Consider the following 7,036-nt stretch of genomic DNA (forward strand, 5'->3'; position numbering starts at 1 on the left):
TATCCTTATTAGTTATGTAAGGTTGGATGATGTGTATAGTGTATTATCCTTATTAGTTCTTGCTTTTTTAAATTCCTTGATGTGGCATCATAATTAAGTATTCTGCAATTTATAGTTATGTACTGCTCCTGTTGAAATATTATTCAGTTCACCAATGTGTGGTCACATTTTTCAGGGATTTGGACACCTTTCATTAATTACATACCCTTGCTGCTAATATGCTTGTTGGTGAGTTTTATCTATTGTTGCATTCTTTCTGATAAGTGGTAAAGGACATGAAAATTGCTTGCTACTGAGTTTTATCTGTTGTTGTATTCTTTCTGTTAAGTGGTGAAGGGCATGAAAATTGCTTGCTGGTGAGTTTTATTTGCTATTGCATTTTCTGTTGGGTGATATATATCATGAAAATTGTGGATCAAACACAAACTAATTTGTGAGGTCGTACATAGTTTACCATGTTGTGTCTGTGGCAGTTTTGTCTTTCTTTGCCTGCGAACTAAATAGTTCCTCCTCTAACTTCGTTAGCAGTTGCCTACTTGCTGGTATGGTTACTGGAATAGAGAAATCCAAGGAAAAGTTATGTCTTCTGTAGTCACATTAAAATGCACGTCATACTGTAGATAAACTTTATAATTTAATCATACAGTTTAAGCTAACATACTGAGTTCTGCATTGCAGTCTTTTAGGTATATTTGTACAATATGGCTGAAAGGAAGTAAAAGTAACAGCAGTGTTCTGTTGATGAAAAAATAGCTAGCTACATGGTCTTTCAGAATGTCGTTGCCATGAGTTAGTTGGATTGTCGGATCTTCTTGTTGATAATGTTTGACACCAAAGACGACCGTGTCCTGTGAAGTCAGCTAGCTACATTGGCAAACTGCTCTTTCTCCATGGTAACATGGACTGAACACTCGGTGGGCCACATGTGCAAATTTGGAGACCATTAACATGTGCAAATTTGGAGACCATTGTGCAAGTTTGGCAATTTCTTTTTAGGAATAACATTATGGCAATTTTATCGAGCCCTCAAGCATGTTTACTTCTTTAGGTCGTACCTAGCCTACCAGTACCAGCGTATTAGAATTTTGCTAGCATAGTTTGAAAACCATGTGTGTGCAGGTTTGCCAAATCAAGATAGCAAAGGCTGCTGCTTACATATACGGTCTGGAGCGGTAGAGCAGCCTGAGCTATGCATGGGCTGTATGGTGGCATGCTGCTACTTATTTCTTGCAAGAATCTGTAGGTTGAACTATTCGTCTGAACTAACCAAGGGTTTTGTTTAAACTATAAGTATGGTTTTATGGTTCTATTTTTATATCTTACCTATATTGTTTCCCTGGTTATTGGACCATGAATTCTCTTTCATTTGAAATCCATGAAATCTAATTAGTTTTACTATGGTATTCTATACTAATACAGTATAGATCAGCTCCATGTAGATTGTTGTCCTTTTCATGTCCTATGTTTTAAATAGTGTTTGTAGTGGCACAGGAATAGATCCTGCAATAGGCTCTTGATGCTAATCAACTGATAGTTATCCAGTACCTGCTCACTACTCTGGCATTTGTGAGGTTACAAATGACTTTCCATCGGTATCCTGCAATAGAAAGCTCGTGGGGGCTCACCATTTTGTAGCATCTGCAATAACTAGAGGAGTCTTCAATGTGTCTCAAGATCTTTCTTCACCATCTGATAGTGATGGCCATGGGCTGCTATGATGACCAGTTATTCGGACGTCGCTCTGCCTGGCACGGTCTCTTGGCCTCTTGTGTTCTTACCACAATGTTGGACTGCTGGTGACTGGTCATGGTAACTGATAAAGAGCGCCCTTTCGTAGTATGTTCTTTCTGGTGGTGCTACCCCTGGTATTGGGGGACTGGGGAGGGCCTTTCGCAGTATATTCTTTCTGATAAAGAGCGCTCTCTCCTGAGAAGTCTGTTTTGTCGCTGGAGTGCAAACCAGCAGGTGCTTCCATGTTTGCTTCTTTGCAAATCAAAATAAGCCGCCCTTGTATTTCACTTCTAAAATCTTAACCTAGAATAATTTTGACTTCTTTTTTACTTCTGAAATTTGCACTATACTTGTTTTACTTTTTTTTTTGGTTCATCATTTTTTTGTTTTGCTCATGAGGCTTGTTCATTAGGTGTTAATTATACTATTCTGTTTCAGATATGAACATATTGTTTTTGACTTAGAATCACGCAGAGAACTCATTACACCCATCTATTCTCTGAAAACAAATATCATTTCTAAGTATCCAAATACACAAAATAGGAGATGCAGAAATCACATTTAGCATACCATTTTTCTGTTGCTTAACCAAAATTTTCCTATATGGTAAGGGAAGCCCAGATTTGAGTTGTCGTCACACACTCAAAGATCATTACTATTGGTTTTTCAGTAGCCTTATGTTTGCACTTTGAATTTCAGTTTTCTAGATTCTTTTTAATGGTTACTGTGTCTTTTAACATGCCAAAACCAATATGAACTGCACTAGATTGCATGATACACACAGGAAAAATATCAATATAAAAAAGATATTTTTTGCGCCTTCTGTAAGTTACATTTTACTAGATGGTAGTATAATTAAAATTTGAATACTATACATCAATCTAAAGTTTGTACATGATGTTCAGTTCTAACGTTTGTTTTGTGGATCACATAGTTAAATTATTGTATTCTTTTTTTGCTTTACTGTGATTTAGAGTTGAAGTGACATACTATGATTCAAATACACGCCAACTTTTTGTGATTCAGAAGAAGACATATTGCGATTCAGAAGAAGAAAACGCTAGGGAATGTTTTCATTGTTACTGGCCTTTTTGTAGAGGTTTTATCTCACTGTCCCGCATGGTGGTTTATTTTCTTTGCTTCTCATCAACTGCAGTATGGAATTAAATAACCACATGAAGATAGCAAAGAAGGCTTGCAGAGTAGTATTTTCTTTTGCACTTTTGGATCTTCTTTTTACAAAAAGTTGGGTGCACTCTTGTAATAGGCAAACAGTGCTATGTGTGCACAGTTTAGTCATTCAGTTTTTGAGAATCATAAATTTATTGCATTTTGGATAACTAGATACGTTTAACTTGGTAAGCAATGTTAGTACATGCATGCATGGTACCTTGTGTCATGAAAACATAGTATCTATAGTACCATACCATTACTTTCTCTAGAAGTTTGTTTCCAAAACCACAACCAATTTCAGTCTCTAAGCAGCCAAGTCTCAGTTTGCATGTGAAGTGAATCTTCTGTGCCATGGGAGCATAATCAGAAACTCCACTGCTTGTAACCTGAAATAGTTTAATCTTTTCTGCTTTGTACATTTTTTAAAGTTGATCTGACAGTGTCAATAACTGAATATTGTGTTCCTTGGAGCAGTACATAAATATGAAGACTCAGAAGATCTCCAAACTTCTTAGTAAGCGATTTACAACACCGGTTTGGATTAAGGTTAGCCTTTGTATTCAACAGGATATTTGTAACCAGTGATTTTGCTTTTTCAGGTTTTGTTGCTCAAATTTGCATTTCCTTTTTCTTTGTATGTTCAACTAAAACAGCACAAGGAACCGAGGGAAGTGAACATGTTTGTTGATCTACTACTTCTTGAGGTTTGTTCAGTTCCTTTTTCTATTGCATTATGTCTACTTCTAATGCTACTATGGATACAAATTCATAATTGAGCATGCAGTTCCATGCCAGTTTAGGTATTGGAGTCTACTTTCAGAAACATGAGTTCTTTTAGGCTATCTTCGCGGCGTGCGTGGGAGCGGCAAGTCCGACCGCGAGGGCTTCTACGCCTCCGCACTCTGGCTCCACGCGCGGCACCCGCGCACGCTGGCCCTCAACGCTGCACCCTCGCCGACTTTGGCTACCTCAAGGACCTCCTCGAGCTGCTCCACCGAATCGTGCACGGCGGTGTGTCCACCAGGACCCCAGGCATGAAGGCACGCCTAACCACCAAGTGCAGCCGGGGCCGGGGCCGCGTCTGCTTTGGCAACCGTACGCGTCGCAGCCGCGCGGAATGGGCCACGCGCGTCTGCTCAACGGAGGAGCGCGTCGCGGCTAGCCTGGAGCGCGACTGGGGACTCGCGGCCGCGGCCGTAATGGCGCGCCAGACTAGGAGAGCAGAGGCCGCTGCGAGGGCGGTCGAGATGTACAGTAAGTCAGTAACGACCCCGCCTACTGGGACAGTTAAATCAGTAACACCCATACATTCCTTATCCTATGCAAACGGGACAGTTCAAACTCCAGTAAGTTAATGGGCACCTTTTATTTGATCTATTGATTGTTGCAGAATGGATGCATTATTTCACTGCTTCCTTTCTAAAGCTTTCCATCTCAACTGTTATCTGTCATTTATATTTATTACATAGGAAATTATTTGTTTGAGTTATGTTTATGCCATCTGTCTCCTCAAAGCAGATAAGATTTTCTTTTTGATTGGGTTATGTTGTGAGACATCAGGTGCTGGTGGTACAGCGACAGATAAATCAAATAAAAATAAGCGGAAGGCTCCCCTCAAGAGATCAAAAGGAAGCTTAGGTAGTCTGGATGTTGTTGCAGTAAAAAATAACAAGTCACCGGCAAAGCCCTCAACTTCTTCCTCCAATGAAGGTTCTTCACAAAGGTAATTTCTTTAATTTTGTTGTTATACTAACAGATAAATTATTGAATCCACTATCTCTAATATAGTGAGAGTGGAAGCGGGAGTTCTGAAGGAAGTAGTACAAATTCAAAAAGTGTATGCCATTCCATTATATTACTTAACATTTTACTTCATAATGCTATTTGTACAAATTCCAAAGCAGTATGTTACTGTCTCTCTCCTCAGTATTGCCTTGATTTGGACCGCACACATTTTGGTCAAAGTAAAGAAACTAGAACTGTTGGCTCTGATATGTGACAGATATACCACATTCTAGAAAGCATAGAGAAGAAGCAATCCTATTTGTAGGAAGGTTTTAGAGATGAATTTAGATGTAATTGCAGATCGTGCCTTGCATATTACTTGCACATTTGTTGTCTTAAGTAACCAATGCACGATGTACTTTTAATTCATTTTCCTGCTCCCTGAACTTAATTTGGCCGGTGAGTTAATATATAGATGCTGAAATGACGACTGAGAAGCTTCAAGGGGATATGAAGTGAGTCGTTGAAAAGATCTTGCACAAGGGCTCAGGCCTCCTTGAGAAAGCGAAAGAAGAATTCGGAAGTCACTTCGACGACTGCTTCCATTCTTCAAAGGAACTAGGTAAACTTCACTAATTTAGAGTGGCTACAAATTGCAACATTCCATCAATGTGGTTTGGGTAGTTGTTTGTACGGTTGTTTTGTGTTTGGTATGGATTCTGATCTGTGTTGTGGCGTGTAACTAATGTGAGCTGAGCTGTATGCAATGCACCTGCACAACAACTGTAGTCTTCATAATTGTAGCATCCCTTGCATTGACAAACAAGGAAAATTGCTACTCTATCCAACCTAGCCTAAGAGATGGATTGGTATTAAGAGGGTTCAATTCGAATCACACAGATATTAGATGAACACATCACAATAAAAACATATTAGAGAATTTTAGCTACAACACCAGTAGTAGTGGTTGCGAGGGGCTCTATAGAAGTAGAGGTTTTTTTCTGAAATTGCAACTCTGGTTCATCAGTCCTCCAGTGTTCCTCACCAGAAACCAGAAATTTTCTTCATTATCTGCAGCAGTATGGCTAGCCTCTCTTTGTAAACCAATGGTCAAAAATATCATGATCTAGAACTCGACAAGGAAGCAGAGAATCCATGGGTAGATTGCTACATAGAGTAGTGGTTTGGGTGGAGGATTTATTTTAGGAAGCGCACCTGTATCGATCGTCAGTACCCTATTTTAAATTATGAGACGTTTTTTGTTTTACTTGATTACTTGATACATTGTTTTTATTACATGTCTTGACATAGCATATATCTAAGTGTGTATCTAAAAAATAAAATATATTCAATTTGTATTTGTTTGTCTCTAAACAATTAACAGCATGCCAAGAAGTGTTGCTATTGGTTTTTCTGTGTCTGCTATAGGCTATAGCATTGTTACCTCTTCTCTTATGCTGCTATGTTCCGTGCAAAACAGGTCTCTTCATCTAATGTAATGGATGATAAGTTGCCACTGAATCTGAACCTGAGTAATTTGTCTGGTATGAAATACACCCACCCACCTTTCTCCAGTGTACTCTTATTTGAAATTATGATGCTCATTTTGTTTTATTAGAACAATTCTTTGGTCAACAACGAATCTGATGATGTTAGTTTTAAATTTATAAGGTTAAAATTTGCTTCTGACTGGGCAGCACTACTGAAATATTGCAAAACGTGATAGCAAGATCAAGGGACACTACATTGAGCGAGCTAGCTAAGGTTAAAGTCTCGAAAGTTTTTTAGGTGGGTTTCTGTTTTGGTTTTCTTCTATTATTATATGGTTATACTTTCTACATTTAACAATGCAAAGGGGGAACATGCAAATACAGTAGAGGAATCTGTTGAAAATGTTTTTGGTTGATTGTTGCTACATAAGTAGTGTATTTGTTTCCTGCATCATCCCTTGTCAGCTTTTTATTAACCAATTGTACCGGGCATCCTTTATATTGCAGGTTGGTGACAAGCCATCTACTTCATTCCAAGTTGTAAGTCGTTCTAACTTTTATGTGCATATAGGTTTTGCTATGCACCTAGATATATACATCATGTCTAAGTACATAGTAAAATATATGTATCTAGAATTTCATCTACATACAAGTAGGCAACATAATACATTGATCCTGATGTCACAATGTTTAATGCAGTGCACCGCTGCCGCGCCTGCTCGCGGTTCCCAGGCCTCTGGTGCCCCCTCACCGTTGTTTATAGTAACAGATATTGATTCTTGACAAAGGAATTGTAGGATATTGAGATTGATGATAGTATATATGTTTAGTTTCTATGTAACCATTATATATTAATATTTTGTATGTTGTTGCAACCCATCCCCACTCTTAGACCCTTATTAATGTGAACAACATCG

General features: G+C 38.6%; 1 long non-coding RNA gene across 1 annotated transcript; it reads left to right on the top strand.

The window, feature by feature from the left end:
- The first annotated feature begins 5,047 nt into the window (after window positions 1-5,047).
- LOC103631826 (uncharacterized) lies at window positions 5,048-6,391 on the top strand. The gene is made up of 3 exons (XR_555517.2): window positions 5,048-5,251; window positions 6,110-6,173; window positions 6,301-6,391. It is a non-coding gene; the product is annotated as an uncharacterized lncRNA (long non-coding RNA).
- Window positions 6,392-7,036: the final 645 nt, after the last annotated feature.

The sequence above is a fragment of the Zea mays genome, chromosome 1 (genome assembly GCF_902167145.1).
Source record: "Zea mays cultivar B73 chromosome 1, Zm-B73-REFERENCE-NAM-5.0, whole genome shotgun sequence".
Lineage (NCBI taxonomy): Eukaryota > Viridiplantae > Streptophyta > Magnoliopsida > Poales > Poaceae > Zea > Zea mays.